This window comes from Strix uralensis, chromosome 12, assembly GCF_047716275.1.
Source record: "Strix uralensis isolate ZFMK-TIS-50842 chromosome 12, bStrUra1, whole genome shotgun sequence".
Lineage (NCBI taxonomy): Eukaryota > Metazoa > Chordata > Aves > Strigiformes > Strigidae > Strix > Strix uralensis.
In genome coordinates this window covers 8993804-9016404 of record NC_133983.1, presented here as the reverse complement: position 1 = coordinate 9016404, position 22601 = coordinate 8993804, and the positions used below count along the sequence as shown (strand labels likewise).

The 22601-nt window shown below is 38.9% G+C and overlaps 1 long non-coding RNA gene across 6 annotated transcripts; it reads right to left on the bottom strand.

The window, feature by feature from the left end:
• Window positions 1-3115: 3115 nt before the first annotated feature.
• LOC141948864 (uncharacterized) lies at window positions 3116-22502 on the bottom strand. 6 transcript variants are annotated; one of them, XR_012630571.1, is made up of 6 exons: window positions 22334-22502; window positions 19042-19200; window positions 18392-18478; window positions 16375-16447; window positions 14157-14267; window positions 3116-5933 (listed from the first exon to the last, which is right to left on the bottom strand). It is a non-coding gene; the product is annotated as an uncharacterized LOC141948864 (long non-coding RNA). The 6 variants fall into 6 exon arrangements; XR_012630572.1 differs by having other exon boundaries at window positions 19042-19197; window positions 22461-22479; XR_012630570.1 differs by lacking the exon at window positions 22334-22502 and adding an exon at window positions 21223-22326.
• Window positions 22503-22601: the final 99 nt, after the last annotated feature.

Below are 22601 nucleotides of genomic sequence, written 5' to 3'. Positions count from 1 at the left end.
CTAAGGAATACAGCATAATCATTGTACACATCAAGGATGGGATTGAACTGGAACCTCAATTCAACATCTTCTAAATATTTGATACTGCAGCTTTAGCATTGTTAATGGAGCCCCAATACAGAAAACCAGCACTGAACACAGGTTACATACCTTAAATCAGTCAGAGCAACAATCAATTTAAATCAACATTTCTCAGTTATTTTGAGAGTCTAAGATTTACCCAGGAAATCAGGAATTACAATTACAGAGGATGCCAGAGTTTGTCAGTGAGCATTTCTGAATGATTAGTTCTCACTGAAAGGATATTAAGAAGCCAAGACATCAAAGTACCTTAAGTACTGTCAAGCCAACACTGTACATCATTCATAACAGACCTGAGAATGCAAATTTTCTTTCCTCTACACATTCCACTTACATCCCCAACAGTGTTACACCCCATTAAACACTCTAAAAGGATGATGAGGAAGAAAGTACCAAAGAGGAAAATACCCAATAAAATATGTACTTCTACAAACATCATCAGAAAGTTTACAACACACAAGTGAGCACAAAAGAAAGGATAAGGGCTTTAGGCTCACACCATTTATTCAGCCCACAGACCGAGGAAAACCAAGCACCACATAAATAACTTATTATCACAAGAGGAAACATCTTCTTGCCTGGTACCCACACAGCACTCATCCTTAGCAAAACTCCTTAAAACAAAAAAGCAAACTAGAAACATACCAAAGTATTTGTGTATGCCCAACCCTAAATATCACAGGTAACTACAAAAAACCACTGTGAGAAAGAATACAGAATTAGGAAACGCTTAAAAGAACTGTATCTAAAAACATTAAAATAGTTAATCATCGAGTTTCCATCATCATGCACTCAGACACTAAAGCAACAGCACTCAACTCAGCAATTAAAAAGGCAACCAATATTCGTATTTTTCAACAAGTCTGTTGCAAAGACCGAAGTTTACTGCCACTGTACCATGGTCAGGTCCCTAACCCCCAGCCTCCCTACTCACGCTTTGCATTTGGAGAACACTAGAAATCACCTTCATAAACCAATAACTTTTCTTTCTCAATCCCAAAGCTCATGGGAGTGCTTGAGGGGGACTGAGCAGACAGGTTTCCCCAAAGCCCACCCAGGATTCAGACCATGCCTGGAAACCACAAGGCACGGAAACAGCTAAGCCCACTGCGCTCAGGTTTTACACACAACCCAAGCAAAACTGCATAAATTGAAGCCTGCTCTTACAGTTTATAGATCACTTTAGACAAATGTATCATGAAGAAGCTCTTACCTGCAGTGGGGCCCTCCTCCTGACACAGACAGCAGCAGGCAGCCCTGCCAGGTGGAGCAGGTGAGCTGCCCACCCCTGGCACAAGGCTCACTTGCCCATCACTAGCTGCCAGCTGGTGAAGCAACAGGGTAAAAGAAACCACAGGGAAAGGGAGCAGTGAACTTTCCTCCCTGGTCCACAGTGGGTAGAGAGCACGCCACGCTCGTTTTGCCCATGGAAGTAAAAGGCAAAGCAAGGGCACTGTTTCCTCCCCCTCAGTTGGGCTGCAGCAGCTACTGGGGTCTCTGCAGCACTTTGATCTGCTCAGACAGGAGAACGGCTTCAGATGCCTCTTTGCCCTCCATGACTTGTGTTCAATTCCCAGGCTCCTGGTGAAGGGCTGGCAGCAAGAGCTGTTCCCCCCACAGCAGTTCAGACCAGCGTGGTACAGCCACCAGCCGGGGAGCTGGGCAGCCTCCTGCTCCCTTCGCCAGCGCTCCTCTTCCCGCCTCTGTCACGTTAGGTGCATGGCACCAGGGAAAGTACAAGACTGAAATGGAGCCATGGTGTTGGTACACTGCAAAAAGAAGATATATGCCCCAAAATACACATTTTAAATGAGGAAGTCACTTTCTCTTGCCTTGGTTAGTCAAACTTCGCCAGACCTCTGCAGAATGACTACAGCTGAACAACAACGTTTTCATTTACTCCAGATACAACATTTAAGTTCAAAAGCAGGTCAGAGTAGCACTGGTGTTTGTCTGAAAAATACTTTAAATCCAAGTTTTCTGTCAGAAAAGTAAATCCAGCTAAAGATGTAAGAGCACAAGATGAAAAATACAGTGCCTTTAAAATATATCACCACATGAGCCCTGAGGACATCTAAATCAACCGTAGTACTGGCAATATGAAAAGCATTCAATAATTCAAGCACTCTGGGCCATATGTCAGCCTTAACTACAGATGAAAGTTATCTTTCCTTTTTCTACTTGATCACTGAAGCAGGATTCTAGTTAAAATCTCATCTGATACATTTTCTTCTTTGTAAAACACAACGTAGGCCTCGAGTGACTACTGCACAACTAAGCAGTTCAGAAAATAAACTGCAGATTGATCAAAGGACGCGTTGAGAGTGATTTGGTGTCCACAACGTGCCTCCTGCGGGCCTCTGACACCAGCCATGCTTCATATTTATTCCTGTCCTCAGGTGTAATACGGGGTTTAGAAGACCAGGAGATGGACAGCTGGGAAAGTTTCAGTCTTCTCCACCTCCGGCCTCAGCCACCAGCTGTTTCACACAGCCCTGCACTCTGCGTACAGCTGGTAGCTCTGAGGAGAACAGAGGCACCTCTAGAAACTTCACAGGCAACTAAAAAATGAGCAGCAAAACCAGCAAAGTGGGAATTCTCTCTCTCTCCGCCTTTCACAACCAGTGGCCGAACTCTGTGCTGCAGCGCCCGTACTCCCACACCCGAGAGGCCTCCCGCCGGCTGCACTGCGTGGCGGGGGCAGGCGGCACCCAGGCCTGCCGAGGGACCCCGCTTCACCACCACCACCAGCCCCGGGACGCTGCTTCGGGTTGGTGACGCATTGACTGGCTCCCCTACACCATGCCGCAACGGCCAGGCTGCTTCTCCCATAAGGGAAGCAGTATCAGCCATTTTAAAATGCAGGAGGACTTCAATAGTTACCTGTTTGAAGTTTAGTTTACCTTTTTTTTTTTTTCTTTACCTACCTGTATGGGGCTGCACATCACACCATTCTTGCCCGCTCCCCAGTACTGTGAATGTTTGTGAAGGACCACTGGCCTTTTTAACCAATTTAAAATTGAGCATACCTCACTGAAGGAAACAAGCATTTTTATTTGTCTGTAATAAAGTTTAAGACCACTTCCAAGAGTCTGCAAATAGCAGGTCAATGAAAGAAGTATCTAAACTAATCTGCTCAGAAGTTTCCTCAGAAAAATAAATTCACAGTTCACAATTCATTTAGTTGACAATATTCTACAAGGCTTGAGTTTGGGTTTTTGTGTTTCAGGGGTTTTTCTGTTGTTGTTTGGTTTGGCTTGGATGGGGTTTCTGCTGTATTTAAATGAGTGAAGTTTCAAACATGATTTCCTTTGTGCACAGGCACGCTGAGTTTAGACTTCTGGGTTTTATTTTTCTCTAATTTCACATCAGTAAAGCTACTAACTTAAACATAATTCTCTTGGAAAGTAAACATCCACAGAAATGCCCTGCTTGTATCCAAATGCAGGTGTAAACTGGTTTTGCCTTTGTTAGCTCCCTTAAATTTCCTTTTCACATGTGAAGTCAGAGGCTCAAGCTGGCTCCTAAAATGGCAACATAACACCCCTTTTCACTTTCTTTTACATGCCTCACTTCTGTTCTTTACAGTGCAGGTATGTACCTCTAACTCTTTATTCCCTAAGGATATTTAATTTTAGCACCTTCCCCATGACACAGAGGGTTTAGGGTTTATGTGCACAAGGTACCAGCTCTCCACTCGTGGCTGAGGCCCACTGTGGGGCCAGCAGGACCTGATCCATCCCTCCATGTGCCAGAGCAGCACTGCAACTTCCTGCTCCCCACCTTTGAAAAGAGAGATTTTTACACCATGACAGGTAACTCTTTAGCAAAGTTTACCTCAAACCCTCAACTTCAAGTGTTAAAAAAGAAAAACCCTTAAATGATACAAGTTATTACATTTAATCCCTTTGGGGGAAGCGGGGAGTGATTTTGTGATTAAGGACCTACTGTGGGGCTCAAGAGAATTAGTTCAATTCCAGGCTCTGAAACAAGCTTCCAGGTTCCCCTGGGAAAGCCTATGCAATCTCCTCTCTCACATGGACACCGGCAGGGTAATTTCTAAGTGCATGCAGCCCTCAGACATTGTGGTATCAACAGCCAAATAAATGCATAGGTAGGAGTTAGATGGACTGCAATCATTATGAAGACCAGCTAGCTATCCAAAGAGGGCACTACCATTAGACTATCGCTTACCACAGAAGTCATACTTACATTTTTTAAAACCAGATATTGAAGGGAATCTTGAAAAATAGTAAGTTATATTATTACTTACTCTTGGGCTGACAGCTAGTTCCTAATGGTTTTAGCTAATGCATTAAGTGAATGAAAAAAGCTGCAAGATGAAAATCAGTCAGCAGGTCTTGCAGAAAGACGCGACTTAGTTCTCAAGCACAGGACTACTTTCCACAGTTTGCACTGCACGGAAATTTTGCTTAATTAAGATCTATAGTTGGTATTGTTTCTTGGCAAAATTAAATTTATGGATTGATTTAATTCATAGAATGAACAAATTCAATAATGAAAACTCATCTGACAACATGAGTTATGACAGAGCAAATCAAGCAAGCACTATCAGAAAAACATAATACTAAAGTCACTGTGTAACCTTCTAGACAGCGAAGTGCTCCACTACACAATCCACAGTGAAAGCTGTAGACAGACTGTTTTGCAAAAACAAAGATACTGATAAGCACACATATTAGTTCTTTGCTATTCACTACCAGCAGAAATTTTGCCCTACAATTATGAAAAGCAGCTGCCATACATACCACAAATATATAAAATAAAAACTACTTCCCATTTTAAAGACTTTGCAATCATTTATGAGAATGTACTGTGCCTATTATGGTTACAAGTAATAGCTATAATGTATTTAACATGTTACGGACGTTACTTTTAGTAACTTAGTGTGCTTCATATACATCTAAACTATTTTCTCTATGAAAGTAATTGCCTCTTTCAGAAGGTGGAGAAATCCACAGAAAGTTTCATGATCAGTTTTTCTGGCATTGTTTCTTTATGTTCAATCTATAAGCAGTAGTTTAACCTTGATATTAGTTATTTTTGCAGGGCATTATTTTGTATGTATTAAATCCAAGTACACTTGATATTTCAGTAGAATACCTGTTAAGAATATTTTTTAAATCTGGTATTTGATTGGGTTGTATGTAACTACAGATTAAGGTGGTTCTTCACATTAATTTGAGTGCTTTTCTAACTACAATTATTTCAATATTTTCCTTAATTTTTCCACTGTTATAACTTCAAGTTATAATGGAAGTAAAACCAGTTGAAACCACGAAAACCCCCAACTCCAAGTAAATTCAATATTCAGGAGATCAATATAAAACCATTTCAATGCTGTCAGTTATTAGTTGAGCAATTAACACCAACAATTCTGTTTGAGGCTAAAGTCAGTCCTTTCACCCTCACCTCTCTAAGGTAAAATGCAAAAACAACTGATAGACTTTACATGAATTTACAGAAATTTCATTCATCCCATCCAACATGCACCAGAAGTCAGGTCTGACCAGACCTGCTCATTCTAACTTGAATAGTCAGATGAAGTTGAACCACAAAGTGAAATTGGTGACAACTCTGTAAAACAGGTAACTTTAGAAGCTGCTAAACAGTCAAAATAATTTAAAATTACAAAGGTACAACACTGGCATTCATGAACAATTATTTTAATAGAAAAGCCTTCTCAAATTCTTCCGAAGTTTTCACAGGCTGGAGTGTGACAGAAGGTGCAATGCATGCGTGGTTACAGGACTTCCACTATAGCGAATGCTGGCAGCAGTGTCTTCTTAGTTAAGGTCCACATTGGTGCTGTAGTGGTTTAACATGAATAGCTGTGACAAAATACAATAAATACTGTAAGGCAGTTGTAGTTTCTGTAGCTAATCACCCTCCCCACACCTACTTATATCTAAAAGTCAATTCTCTTCCATCAGTGAAAGGCTAATTGCCATCTCAATGTTTCATTTTACTGTGTTATTAAACCTAATGATTTGTTATAAACTTTTGATTGTTCCATGTCCTCAAATAGGTAATCTAACATCAATTTCTCACTTCAATGCAAAATATAGTCCAGTATCTTATTCCTTTTAAGTATCTTGCACACCTGAATGAGGTTTCAGGCAAGGGCCCGCTGCAAAACTAACATACTCCTCCAGCTGATATTGTGCTGCAGAACATTGTTAAAATGAAAAGGTATGTTCTGTCATGTCTGATGAGGAATCATGTACACCTGTTTCACCACTGATGGGTGATTGTCTCACCAATTCTTGTCTCTGTCCAGACAATGTGTTTCAATATGAATTAGCCATACACTTCTTCCTTGCATCTAACCTAAATCATCTTTAATACAAATTAAACCAATTACTTACTATTCTATCTACAGTGAACATAGAAAAGTTCTCCTCTTTGTAACCTTAAAAGAATCAACCCACGCCAAGGGGAAGAGCTTTGAAAAAACCCACACAATTCCTCTAATAATCTTTTATAGTTCTGATCATGCCTGTCAGCTCACAGCTACTGCGCACTCTCAGGCAACCCCATAGCACTGCATGCCTAATAAGCAGTAAAAACATCCACTTCCATTTCACAACTAGAGAAGCATATCAGTATATGTTTTTATATTATATTTTATATGTCTATAAAATACAGGAATGGCCAATTAGTCACACATTTAACCACCATGCTTGGTTATGTAACTCCTACCAAGGAGGAAAACCTTCACTCCTTAAAAAAGCTGAAAAATACACTCAAAGCAACAATCAACCTGCCTTGCAAATCAAAACAGTGTGAAATGTCACTTGGCTGCTCCTCTCCAAGCACTGGCTTTCTACTGAGTATGAGCTCAAGCTAACCCTAAGCCCCTTCCCTCCTCTTCCTTTCCCTTGTGACCTGTGTTCTAACACAACAGCCAAATTACTGACCAGCACCAAGAAGCTCACAAGTACAGAAAGCAGCAGACAGGCACTGTAGCTGGATACCAGAAACCATTCCCTGAAAGACACATCAGTCACCATGGGTCTAACCCCCTTTTAAATTACTGGAGAAAATTGTTTTCAGTGCCTCATTTTACTTCCCCCCACTCCATGTCTACAAAACCAAAGGCAAAGCCCTACAGAAAAGCTAGCTAGCCTTCCTATGGGCCAGCAGGTATTTCCCTCTCAAGGTCTGCAACCCTGCAAGCAGGGCACATGACTGCTTAGAGTCATGAAGTACACCATTTAAACTGATTGTGATCTACCTTTTCAAATCTACTCTCAGTGAACTATGGGGATCTAGAAAATTATTTTTCCCCCCACTCTGGAAGAGTTTAAAATGAGAAATTTAAACTCAAATGGTGATGTAAGAAAATTATTTATGTGCAATTTCGCTTTCATTCATTTTTTCAGCTGTCTTAAAAATCAGGCCTTCTTTCTCCCTCCCCCCCCCAAAAAAATTTAAATCAGAAAGTACACATTATTTTTATTTTACATCTACAGCAATATCTAATAATTTTTTTGTACCTATTTTAAATTCTAAATACTGTAATTATAAGTTACATTGTTGTATTTCTACTGTGAATAACATTTCATTTTGCTTGGATGAAAACAGTACCAACCATACAGGCATCTACGTGGTAAGTACCCTGGTTGTTACGAAAAAGCCAAAGAAATCCACTGGACTTGTATGCTTTAGAAAGCAATATGCAATTATTTCAATACAGAAACAGTATCTTTCAGGCTGAGCCTGGCTTAAAGATGGCCATTGTTTTCATTATTTAAATGAAATAAAGTTCTCCAGCTAGAATAGATTGTCAGCACTGTGAAGGTTTTAACTAGAAATTATTTACAGCTATTAAACCAAACAGCTACAGAGCTTTGTCACTCTCACCTGTATCCTGGGTTCAGCTGGGATAGAGTTAATTTTCACAAGCAGCTAGGAAGGGACAGCCAGGACAGCTGACCCAAACTAGCCAAGGGGATATTCAATACCATATGACATCATGCTCAGTATATAACTGGGGGAGCTGGGATTGTGGCTTGGGAACGACCTGGGCATCAGGTTCCAGGTGGTGAGCAACCACACTATGCATCACACTTCTTACATTCTTTTATTAGTATTATTGTTATTATTTCTTCTCTCCTTGTGTCATCCTATTAACCTGTCCTTATCTCAACCCACAAGTTTTTACCTTTTTCTTCCAATTCTCCTCCCTTTCCCACCAGGGGAAGAGGTGGGCAAGCAGCCTCATGGTGCTTAGTTGCCAGCTGGGCCTAAACCACAACAGCCTGGCATTGGCAAAAGGTCAGGTGTCCCTCCAAGCGGTGGCCATTTTGCAGGTTGATATCAAGAATATCCCAGAAATCCAAATCCTTTAGCAGGTGTGAAAAGAGGAGGAAGATTATCCTTTGCATCTGACAGTCCTGTTCGGAAATGGTTTTTGGTTTTTATTGTCAACTGCTTTAAAACAGACAGTGAAATCTGCTTTTGCTTGCACAGGACACACTCTTAACTGTGAGGGTCTAAAAACATCAGGCTTAAGAAATGCCAGTTACCTATCTGAAAGCACTGCAGACAAAGCAGGGACACCACACACCAACAGCTACAAATGCCTTAGCCTTTATCATTCATAGTGCCCTATTTTAAAAGATGTACAACCACTGAGCTACAAGTATAACCTTCCTGTACATATTTAACAACAGAGCACACTGACCTGCAGTGTTACTAATCTTAGCATGACCACACTACAAAGTAAAACTCCCTGATATTAAATGTTAACCTGCACACACAAGTCAAAACACAGGCTGACAAATGAAGTACAATTGGTATGGAAAGTTAAAGCCAGATTTTATTTCTGAGTGATTCTGTCATGGCAAACATATTAGATGTCATATGAGGCTGGTTCTAAGCACAGATTTAATCCATGACCATAATGTAGGTCACTAGTTTTGATACAGTTTGTGCCTAGTATTCATTCCAAGGAATCAGACTCAGCACTAACATCAATAGCTGTGAAGAGTGTCCATGTGGCTTCTTTTTACACTACCATTTAATAAAATAATCCAATTAAGCAGATGTCACAATATTTTTTGCTGACTTGCCATTTCAATCATTAAAGCAGTATTTAATTTACAACAAAGCACCATACTCTATTTCTGTGCATCCAAGAATATTCATGTTTAAAACCTGAACCGCCCTCACTGTTTCTGCTGCCCTTTTGGTTTTCAATGAGCTTCAGTAACTCAAAAGAATTGCAACCAACTTGATAACTAAAAAAGAAAGCTTTGTAGAATAGGAAAAGTTCACAACAGAGGAGAAAAAAAGCCTTTCTAAAATAGCCAGGTGTTCACCTCAACCCATACCAACTTCAAACAGATGTAAGGACAGTAGTTGAATCTGATTTCAGACTAAGGACATGAAAGATAAGCTTTATATTCTTATGCTTTTATAATGCTAGAATAAAATCATTTTTAGATAAAGAATAGTATACTCCCCTACTCTCCTATTCTTTCACATAAAGTTTGCTCTGAAAATAACATGGCTGAGTTCCAGGCTTTCAACTATTATTTGATCACTACCAAATATTTGCAAGCTCAGATTTCCCCACATCCCACCCATCTACTCGATTGTAGTTCATGTAGTATCTACTATGTTTTGTTCTACTTTTATGAGTAAATGTACTGTGGCAAGTGATCAAGTCAGTCATGAAAACAGAGTGAATTACTCTGAAATACAAAACTGAAGCAGTATTGGAAGAGCCCCTGACAGCCTATCACCCAAATGAAAGTTTAACCTGAGGAAGAGGTGACAGGCCTAAGAAAGCAATCTCCCTTGGCAACAGAAGTGGAGGTTTACCTAAGGTATGGGTGGCAATGCTTATACATGGCCTTGCATCCTCATAACACACCGTGTCTTCAACTTCAGTTGAAGGATCAGTTTGTTCAACAAGACTTAGTCTAAATGAACAAAAGTGGGAACAATTCTGTAAAAGACATTAAGAGCATAAGTAGAAGCCTGCCAGAATCTCACTATCCCCTTATCAAAAGGGGATCCAAGAATTTTCTGCAGAGTAGCTCTTAAGATCAAAATGACACAGATATTCCAAGTCTATAATTTACATATGCGGCTGAGGGCTTTTTTCTTCTAAAGGTGTTCTGCTGGATTTTAAACTTCAATTAAAATAAGTTTATACACCCTTATATTACTGAATTCTGTCAAATCAAGAGTTGCATTCTGCTTAATGGACTGATGGATATCACTAACCTAAATGCATTTATGTTTACAGTTAAATACTCAACAGTATTAGCAGATGATCAGATACTCACTTTGAAACCCTGTGAGAGAGCAATGGCCCATTAGGGGATTTGTGTGTATGTCCTTATAACATGTCTAGTTCTGTGAAAAATATATGCACCACACTTCAGGATGCACATGCCCATTAATACACACACTGGCATTTTATACATGAACTTTTGATCTCTAGTGTCTATCATTTATTTACAGATTATTTATGTGAAATGTACCCAAGCTTATTTATATCAGATTTAAAAGATGCTTGAAGGTGTATTTCAGCAGGGAAAAATATTAATACCTTCAAGCATATCTTTTTTTGGCCTTTGCATAGTCACTTACTGAGTTCAACTCCACCCAATTCAAGTATTTCCCTGCACTTAACAGAAATAAGTCTAATGCCCAGAGGCACACTGTACATCTCAGAGCTCCCATGCTAGGCAGTCATCTACCAGATCAGCTGCCCTATGTGAAACCCCGGTACACTCCTGTTGCTCACACTCAGCAAGTATATTCCCAAAAGCTTTAACTACAAGAGCCAGTGCATCCTCCACAGGTATGTTACGATGCACTACAGAGAAGAGATAGCTGTCTTTATCAAGCTTGTGTTTTCATCTACTTCACACATTTACAAAAAATAGAATATAGCTGTTAAGTCTGTGCAATGTAACCGAGTGAGATTTTTAAAGCCTTCAGTTCAGTATTGATATAGCCTTCCTGTAGCCGCAGAGGTTAGTTTTGATTTAGCACCAGTATATGAACTTCATTTGAAATATAAATGAAAAGTTGTAATTTCTCCTTCCCGCTGTCAAAACATTATTGGTCATTCATGATATAAAGCTAGAACTGAGCTAAAGAATTCCCAACTCCGTACAAAGACTTTCACAAACACCTACACCTGAAATCAGGTTAGTACAGATTTTTTTTTTCTTAATTCCAGAACATTTTTTACTTAACTGAAGAACAGGGCAGTTACTTTCCCTCCAGGAGAAACTGTCTTTTTACTATTGTATTCTTGATACAAGAAAAGATGCAAAATTTGTAAATTTGCAATAAAAAGTTCTGAAACAAATACAGATACAAAGTTTAGGAAGGATTTTGATTCATTTACAAAGAATCAATGCAAGAAAATGAAATTTTAATTAAGCAATTTCTATATGACTGTGTATCATTATTACATGTGACAGTTTTGCATGCATTTTATGCCATTTAAGCAGCAATCCAGGACAGATATTTAATCACTCCGTGTATCATGAATTATTAGAAATTAATTTGGTGAACTATTTCAAAGCTGTCTCATTTTAACTAGGTCAAATTCTGTTACCCAGAAGTGCAATGAATCAGCATTTAAAATGTTAATGGATTGAAAGAAATTTAAACTGCAGTTCTGAATGGGGACTACTTTAAGTGACATCTCTCAAACAAGCTAAACTTTCTTTTGATAGAATAATGAAGCATGATTATAGTGCAAGAGGAAAGAGCTACACTGGGCTGTTCAAATATACAAACCCATCATTTTTAACTTCTTGGAGTGCATGTGTGAGATCTGACTTATGTAAGGTTTATTATTTCCACCACAAGACCAGGCTCTTGTAACTGATTGCCTATAACTCTAGCATATTCCTCTGCAAAGAGAAGTTGGTTATATACAAGTAAAAGTCTGTGTCATTGTTTCCCATTGCTGTGCTGCTGTTGCCATCTTGTACATGCCAGAAGCCACAAGTATCAAGTGCAGTACTGAGGTGTAAAAAACCCCACTGTGTGTTGATTGATGAGGTACACTTTCTACAATATCAGGAAGTAACTGTGATGTTTAAGCCACACAGAAAAATTTGAAATTATTTATCAAAGTATAGTGGGAAGCTGTAATATACATAAAAGGAAGTTTAGTTGGCGATTCCTGCTTGATCATGTTTTAGTGCTGAATTTGAGAGTGAAATACACTAATTATTGAAATTCTTTATATTTAGCATTTGATTCTATCTCACCATCCTAGTATCCTGGGAAATATTCAACTGAAAAGAATAGAGTCTGTTATGAACTATTATACTAGCATTAGTGTAATTTTGTTAGTAGCCTGTTTTTTAAAAAAATACTGAAGGTAGAGGGCACAAAAATTAAGAGTAGTAATCCACATGTTCTGAGGATAGATGCTAAACATTACCCTTTAAGAATTTTACCAATATCTTGATTTTAGTCTTTTGGACTTGGAAGATCACGTTTCTTGATAATAGTAATATAGAGAGATATGGAAAAGTCACAAGCTCCATTTGCTTCACCAGCAAAAAAATCTTGCTAACACTGATCCTGAAGTTACCAATGGGACAGTAGACAGTCAAGGAAAACCTATGGCTTTCTTCCATATACTGTAGTACACCCACTTTTTTGAACAGTTCTAAAAGTGTTTCATTTACATAAAGCAATATATTTGGGGCCTGAAACAACTGAAAACAAATTGATTTGTCACTTCAATTATTTTTGTTTCAAAAGATTAGAAGTCAATTTACAGCCTGCTCTGATTATCCCACATGCTCTTTGCATTTCAGGCACATTAACCCAGCTGCAGCAGCTGTAGTTCTTCCTGTCTGGATTTCTAGTCTCTCTTCTACTGACTAAACATTTCAGACCACTAAGCCATGATAGTGGCAGAGAGTTTCCAACTCACATTTGAAGAGATTATGTACCACTACACTTCTGCAACACTCCAGGAACTAAAATAGAAAATCTCTGGTGTATTCCAAATCATCTTTGAGTATCAGAAGGGGACGTCAGTGAGGAGGAAGGGAATTAAATACTACATTCAGAGCACCAGAATTCAATACAAAGAAAAGCAACTGTCTCAGCTTAAAATAATTGTGTGAAGGCAGAATATATGGTCTGTGTTTTCTATAAGTTTCAAATGGATTAAATACATAGGAAAGTGATGCCAATAACAAATTTGGTCTAAAACACTTTGCTACAGGGATGAAGAGAAAAATGAAAGTTAGAACATAAAAGCAGGAATAAGGAATTCAAAAGAGTTACGGTTTAGATTTCCAGTTTTCTAGCTAGTCCTCTGACAAGAAGAATGAATTCTGTGTATTTGAGTGGTTAAGATCTCCATATTCAAGCTGACCCAGCTCACCTCCAGACGGTGAACAGCAATAATGAAAACTTTTCCAGGATTAGACACACTTGTGATAGAGGTTTGTCTTCTGTTTAACAGAATGTTACTCTATGAACTCATTTTTCTAAAGTTGTTCTAGTTTTGCTTCCAGTACTAAGAACTAGAAACTAGACAAAATAAAGTTCTGTGCACTTGAAAGTCCTTTTTATATAACCAACTTCAATTTTTTTCTTCTGTTGGCAACTGTGAAAGGAATCTTTCAAATTAGAAAGGTATCTGACATGCATCAAAACCTGCAAAGATTACTCAGGCAAAAATAGTATCTGAAACTACTTTTAGTACGTCTAGATTAAGAGACCACAAAATCCAACCAAATGCTGCAAGGCAGCCTTTAAAACAGAAAAGAGAAATTATGATTGAATTAAGATCAGACTTAGTTCTCAAGCCAATTTTTTTAAAGAACCTAGACAGGTCCCTCATGGCTGTCATACTCCAAACCCTGGGAGACGCATAAGAAATTTCAGGACTAACTAGAAGTATTAAGGAGATCCAGAAACACTAAATAGACATGATCTTCAAACATTATCTACATATTTGCAGGGTCACATTTCTGAACTGGGTTACACTTACCTATGTAATTACCATCTCTAATAGAATGAAAAAAATCTTAATAGAAACCTACTTTCGCTCCTTGCTGATGGCAATGACAGTCAGAAGGTGCCTCATTCTTTCTGCATCTGTTGGTAAAACTGCAGGTATAGCTTCTCTCCACAATCATTCCTGGTGCAGTCATCTGCAACCAAGTGAAAAATCAATTAAGTAACAGCACAGACTGCAAAACTATATTAGAACATCACCAAGTCTTCACTACTTTACCATTTAACAATACTCTCAAAAACTATAAAAATAGTTCTTTGAATCAAGGGGGGGGGTTTCCCCCCCTTTTCTTTTTCCCTGAGGAAATTTGTTACAAACATGCAAGAAGGCATATGAAACATGGTTAAACTTGGCTGCAGACTTCTCCAAATTAATCTGCAGAGAACAGCCCATTCATCTATTCCAACCCACAGAGGATTATTTTTGTCCCATTCTCTCCTGAACTTTCTTCCATTTTGATGCTGGGACTCAAATCTCACTCCAAGGGAAGGCAGTGAGAGACTAGGAAAAGCCACCAGACTGCCTTTTTTTTTTTTTGCTATAGCCAGACACTAGGAGCTAAACTAGAACATTTTTCAGCTCTGTCACAAAACACCTTGCCTAAATACTTTAAAAGCCATGTTGAAAAAATACCCACACTGGACACACACCAATGTAGGACTCATCAGAAGTGAGCTTGCATGCCTCTCCAATACAAAGCCACCTTCTGATTCTTTTGGATCTGCAAAATATACACAGTTCTTCCTTACAGCATGTTTTGTACTCCAGAAGAAACTCAAGATATTTTTTTGTGGGTAACCATTCATTCTCCTCTCGTGAACTGAGGGTGGTATGTTCACACCACTAATTCTCAAACATGAACCACTTCTAGCTCCTAGTTCCCAGTCACAGATCACATCTCACAGCACCACCCCAAACAAATGGACACTCATGAGCTGGAGCCTGAGAAGTAAGCTCTGCTGTCGCAGTGCCACATAAACCCACCAACTGCCAGAAAAGATGATACTGTAAACAAATCTTTCAGAACTTTGCTTTGGTGCAGTGTGGTAGTAATACAGACCATCTACTGCATATTGCAATCCACACCTTCTATTTCTGCTCATTTCAGCAACAACTGGCTCAATTTTTCAAATGCTGAACATGGATATATAGCATTTTATTGGCATGACCTTGTCAAAACAAATTAGGAGAATACACCAGGAAAAACAACAATTGTCACATTCTGCTAAACATTTCTCTGGAATTACTAGTCTTCACAATCTTCCTAGCAGTCTTAAAGGAGGAATAAAGCAATGAATATAATTTCAGGTCTACTGCTCACTGACTTGCCTGTGCAAAAAACCAGGTAGTTAATCAAGCAATATTGCTCTTGTACCTTCTTAGAAGAACTCAGACTGAGCACAGGTAAATCCATAAGTGATCCCGCAATTCATGAGCAATTACTACTCTCACAGATCTTCCCACATGCTACAACATTCACACCATTCGTTAACTTGTCCTAGATATCATGGGATTAACAACTTCTTTAGATAGTGACAGAAAACTTTCATCAATATTCTTCTCTACCCTGAAGGGAAGCACCTATGTATTTTTGCCATTGAGTTCTACCAGGGATTAAACTTATTTCTCACATTCCCACACTCAGCTTCTTTCTATTATCCCAATCCCCTTTTACTGGGCAGATCTCCCCATAGATCTAACGCAAGCAAATACGGGTCTCTGTCAAAACTTTTTTCCCCCTCCATCACAGGAATCTATGGTAAGCAACATGAATTCTTAAAGCACCTGTCTTCCCTGAAGTTCCAGCATAATGGCCTGTGATAGACACCTACCTGGTCTGCTGCAACTCGTGTTCCCAAGTGTGCTGCTATACCTGGATATACCTACCATCTTCCCCTGGGACATGGTACTCTGTCCTACCAGCCACGACAGCCTTTTTGCTGCACTAAGAATGAATCTTTCGCTATAGCTTTCAGAGGCCACAAAGCAGAAACATGCTTATTCAATAATCTACACCACAATTTTTGTGAGCATCATTCAGCAGTTCGAGCCTCAACATGTATCTCTGATCCAAAGAGTGGTACATCCTTAAGATAACCAAAGAGTTATGATTTTTCTATAATGACTTAAGGCTACCACCACTAGACCTTGAAGGGACACTGATGGATATTATGAACTTGTCTGTCAGCTACAGACAAAAGTGCATGCTCTAAGAAGGAATAGGAGCCAATTACAATTCTTACCTTTTTAGGAGTATTGGTATCTCATACTAATCTTCTTCCCCTGTCAAATTGCTGCCCAAAGAGCTCTTCAAAGCTAAGGAGAAAACATGTTTTGAATGGACCCTTCTCCAGGCTAAAATAAAAGGCCAGTTTGTGCAAAACATTTTTTTCTTCCATGCTTGGGGCGGGGGGTGGGGGGGAAGGGGTTTAAATAAATCAGACATATCAGTTTCCAAAACACTAAGTGTAAGGCAATGCTGCTAATTGAATGTATATGTTTCACTAAGACTGAACTGATGCAGAAGACTGTTCCAAACAACTCATACAAGCTCATTTTGCATTAGCAGCTAGTTGCTTTTCTTGCTATTCTGCACATTCTGTTTCTCCCAGCATATCCAGGTATCTCGTCACATAAGTTCTCTGTATTTCATGAGGATATAAGGCATCCTTCCCACTCAATATAGACCAGGGTAATAAAATTAAGTTTTTGAAATCTATTTTGTGCTTTCCTAGAAGGGTAAAAGGCACATAAGCCTGGCATAAGGTTTTAACAACAGATATTAAATAATTTAGCCTTCTTTAGACGACTCCCTTCTTCAGCATTGAGACTTTTCTTTTAGCTTACAAATTCAAAGACTTAAAATGAGAATATTTAAAACAACTGGCAAAATCATTAGCTGCACTTCTAGAAAACATTTTAGCAAGAGCAATTACTCCAACACACCACCTACATCAGAAATCTGTGGACTAGTCAGTTAAGTTGCTAAAAAGTATATATATCTTAGTAAGGTCCTTTTGCTCTTGAGATTAAGTATCTTATTTTGAAAACACTCTTATACTTTGGATTGTAAGCACTTGCAAGATCTTTGGTAAACAGACAAGACAGAATGGGTGAAATAAAGCCTTATATTATATCCATGTATTTTTATTCCTATTCTACAGATTGGAATATAATTAGCAGTAATTGATGGTTATTTGTTGTAACTATTTGTAATAGTTACAAGAATGGACAGGTATTCCATTTCATATGGTTAATTCCTACATTTAAGGCCAAGAAAACCCATTTAGAGATGTAAAAATCAGAAGAAAAATACTTTATATCACATGTGAGAGATAAAGTTGCAAATAAAACTCCAACCTGTTAAAATTAGGACATATGCAAGTTAGTTTTGTGCTCAGTACAATGATATTCCTCTTAACCTGTGCATCTCATTCTTTTAAATAACTCCCTAGCAGTTCACTAAAAAAGCCTCACTTACCTTCCTACAAGAGTCACTACAACAAAGGTTCTTGATCCCCTAGTCCCATTCCAACATTTTTCTAAACTGTATGAATAACAAATTAATAACATGACAGTTACTTAGTCATTGTTTGATCTGAGTTAGATGATGTTTAAACTTTCGAGAACATTTGTCAATAAGTATAAACCAGGAAAATCAAAAAGTTAAAAAATAGTCATTTTCGAGCAATTTGATTGTAACTCAACATCATCTATATAGCTAAATGAAGTCTCTAGTGGAGAGTAAGTTTTTCTTACCACTAATAGAAAGAAAAAATTTATTTAAGGAAAGAGGTAACTAATTACAAGTCCTCAAAAATTGCAGGATGACACCAGAACAGATAATATATGCATATATGAATTCTGAAAAAGAACATGAGAAAAGCCCTGTTTGCTCTTGAAACGAAGCATAATACGGGACAATAAATTTCAAAAAAATAAGTATCTAGGATCAAGCCTGTACACCATAAAAGTTGTTGATTCAAATAATTACAAGATCATCCACTCTTTTTTCCACAGACTTAACCTCAGTAATCAGGTACCTGCTTTGGAATTCAGTGTTGAAGAGTGGAGTTGAGAACTTGGTAGGCTTTGAGGCACGAGATATACTTCTTACATATTTTCTCTATTCATTTGACCAGATTACTATTGAAATTACTGTATATTCCTGCTATAGCATTATAAATATTTTTCTGTTAAATACATAGGATGTTCAAAGCCTTAGAATAATATCTATTTATGCTACTGAAAGTTTCTTACCTATTCAGATCTTCAAAATCCTTTGAATAATCATCTTGGGAAGGATGACTCTTCTAACATGATTTGTAAGGATTTTAAGGATTTATACTAAAAGAGGTAAGAATATGAGGTTAGGTATATGTTACCAGAAAAGTCTTTTAAAGGCTGGAATAATCCATGCTAAACAATGATTAAATAAACATATTTAATAGATTTTCATACTACATTTGTTTTTTAAAGTGTCATAGCAAACAAAAGCGATGTACTATTTCTCCTTCACCACTCTTTTCATTAACAAACTCTAGGGAGATGTGAAAAGGTCACTTTTCCTTGTTTGGGTTTGCCTAACCTACTGAATGCCTTATGATAACTATACAGCAGCTCAGTCAGCTCCTCCTGACATTGTTTAAAGAAAGCCTAAAAGAGTACACTCACATCACAACAGTCATTGCAAAAATTTGGAGCCACAGGGGTACATTTTAAGCTAAGATTTCTGCTTACACAAGATCCTTCTAAAGCTTTTGCTTCATCCATTTTCCCTTGAGTAAAGAGGCACTGAACACTTTACAGTAGGAAGTGTCTTCGTTAAACATCAGCAACCTACAGGATGTGACTTATATTAATATTTATTTGCTTCCCATAATAAGATGTGGCACTTGTACATCACTTACACATTCTAAATTAAGCATGTTTTTCGATCACAATATTGAAGATAGATCTTCAATGTCTATTGCTGTCCAAAAAAAGGCTTTCTCTTTTCTGCTGAAGATGCTGCATTTTGATAAAGCTCATCTTCCAGGATAAACTTTGAAATATTCTCTATAGGCCTGCTATGAAAAAACATAATGGAGAGAAAAAAATTTCTGATCAGATTTTTTTTGTTGTCTAAACCAAGAAATCCCAAATATGGATCTTCTTACAGAGAAACCCCAGTAGTTCTGTGGATAAATAACACTTCTCAGGGAAAAATGAAATGGAATGAAGGAAAAAAAAGGAAATAGAATGAAGAAAAAAAAAAAAGAGTTTCTTGGTAAGATTTTAAGCTTCAAAAAATCTACTTAGAAAAGGAATATAAAGCATGTAAACACTATCCTCATCACTAAATGTAAGTAAGGAAAATACTCTTCAAACTTGGAAAGTAGTTAGTACAATAAGCAGATTTATAAAAACAAATGATTAGTAAATTCAAAAAGACCAAATTTTTAACAGTCTTAAACATTAACACAGTATCTCTGAAGCAACATTTTGCCTCAAGAGGGAGGGATTGTTTAGAGGAAAATGAGCAGAAGGGATTATGTAGACAAAAACGTGCAGGAGAAGGCTGGAAATGCAATCAAACTAAGAAACAAGTGACCCATTGTAATTATCTCTGATAGCAGATGCTGCTAACAGATGCTCTCACATTATGCTCAAAGTACAGCTGTGAGAACCAGAAATAGATACCAAAGATGCTCAACTCAAAGATGCATCCCTTGCACCTCAAAGAGAGATACCCTGAGATATCATTCTAAGCTAACAAAGCACATTTGTTTCAATCACCTCTGCAACGTGAACCAGTCCAAAAGTACACTAAACCCTTTTGCTTAAGCAGTAAACTTTAAGGTTTCACAGGTGTTAGCAGAAAAAAATAGCAAGGATCATTAGCAGATGCACTAACCCTAAGAAGCAGTTTATTCAAGTCATAGTTGTTGTATGATGACAGTTACATTGTCTTGTCTCATTTACCTTAGCTAGTCTCCAGTCAACAGAACTGTACAGAAGACAGTAAAAGCTACTTTGGGAAAAAAATCAGGGAAATAAAAGCATTTGAACTGCCCAAGAAGTTTTACATCACAAACAATAAAGGAATTATAATTTACTTAAGTATCTCAATAGTTATTGCTTTTGGAATTTTTTTCCTGGTGTAGGTTCAGCTTTTAAGTGTCACAAATCATGAAAGCTTGAATAAAAAACAGCTTTAAGACATCTGTATCTGTTCAAAAGTACACCTAATAGCTAGAGCAAGATGAAAGAGATCAGCAGGAGATCTCCACATCAACAAACTCACAGAAGTATAAATAGCCTAGTGCAAATTACAACTTTCTGATACTTTCAGGATGCTAGAAGTCTCCAAGGGCTATGCACAGCACTCCATTCTTCAGTGTAGCCTCTAACTTCATGGGGTCTGATTAAAGGTCTACCAACTTCAAGAGTACAGCTGTAGTAAGGAAGAAAACATCTACTTCCCAGACTCCAGTCTTTGATTCAGTGAAATATTCTAGTGCTTAAATCTGCTATAACACCTCTGAGGTGCTCAGCCTTTCCACGTGGCTGACAGAATTCCACTCATCAGTGGGAGTGTTTCTGTTGGCTTTTACATGGCAAAGGTAGTGTAAACTAGCTAGGCAAAACCATAATAAGCTGGACTCATAAACATCCCGAAGAAAGCATTATGCCCTCATCTACATTCAGTGGACCATCACCAAAGCAAAAGTAACTTAAGACTTTGTAGAAGACACTTTTTTTGTGATCATACTTAAAACCAATGACAGCAAAATTACTACAAATCATGCTTTCATGACTTTCGAAGTTCCCTTTAAGAAAGTCTTTGTACACAAGTAATGCCCTGCCCATGCTCCACAAAAGGAAAGAAATGATATCACATCCCACTCCGGAGAGCACTGCAGTTCTGTGACTGCTTTTAGAGGACAGCAACACAAAACTCCACTTGACCACAAAATACCAGTCCAGCCTCCAACATCAGTTAGCTGAAACAGCTGGCAGTGCAGATTCTCAGTCCCTGGAGAGCTCACTAATCAAGTTACTCTATAACTCAAAAAGCTTTCATTTTGGAAAAATAACAGTTGGGTTACCTCTGTATCCTAGCTGGGACGGCAGGAGATAGCTGTAAGGGCCATGGGATCAGGATGGCTGATCTCTGTACATCTAGTGGGACACTTACAATCTATAAAATCTCCAGCCTTTAAACAGTGCTTCTGGACGCTATTTCAGATGTTACCATCCCCTAGGCTATGGTTACCACCAAAGCACAGCCGGGACGAGTGGGACCCAGTCAGGCAGCACAGCAAAAGCCCCACCGACATGCCGCTGTAACTGCTGATTTGCGGAAAACAGACTCTACAACTGGAATAGAGTTCTAAAGCAGGTATGTTTACTCCGGCGCCGGGGTGCAACGGGATTTCTCCACAAAGCTTGCACACCCACTGCACATTTTACCAAAAACTTATTGAGTGTGGATATACATATTCATTGGATTACGTAACACAAACATACATATGCGTGAGTAAGGCTGGGTTAGTTTGAAAGGCTGGGGTCAGCAGTTTATGTTCTCTTTGCACCTGCGCATTGCCTCCTGGTGGGCACCTTCAGGGATCTTTGGGACCAAGGCTCGTAGTCTTTCTCACCTTGTTTTTTCCCCAGAGCATGCGCAGATTCTCTTAGCCAATTTCTTGAACAACAAAAATGTTTTTCAGCCGGTTTACTCATCCTATCTTATTTAAGGGAACCAATGAAACTTCTACAATCCGTATATGGCTATCTCTACTCATTACCAAGGCCCAACTAGTTAGAGCACACCTGTTCCTCAAGGACAAAAACATGGTATTTTGCTGAACACTGCAGTTCTTGGTAGATTTTCACAGTAAACTGCTTTGTTTTGATGGACACAGTAGTCCTTGGTAAAATTCCACAGAACAGTCTGGGCAAGCAGGATTCTTAGCAATATTTAAAAATACTAAGTAATACTACAACTTGCTAGAAGTAAGTAAATAAGTTGCTAAGCAGTTTTCTACAAGTAAATAAGTCTTAAAACAAGTAATCCTTTCTCTGTATCAGTGCCCCCGCCTAAAGCCACCCGCCCCTCCGGTGCCACAGCGCTCCCCACCAGCGGGCGGGGCACAGTGGCCCAGCTGGGACCTGCCGCTGCGGGAAAACCCGCTCTTAAATAAAGATGTGTGGAGGCACCTCGCACCCCTTCTCCCGCCGGAGACAGCAGCACCACGCCGGCGGGAAGCCGCCCCGAGGAGAGCCACACAGTGCTGTGCTCACAAGCCTGGCGTCCCGAACAGACAAAGGCCCCAGAACGTCCCACCTGGCGTCACCATCCCGCCGCTTCCGCCCTCAAACGGCTGGAGCCACGCCCGAGCCACGCCCCCTCCCTCCCCGTAGCCAATGCGGACCGCGCTTGCTGAGGGGGGCGTGGCGGGCGGGAGGCTGGCCAGTAGGGCGCGGT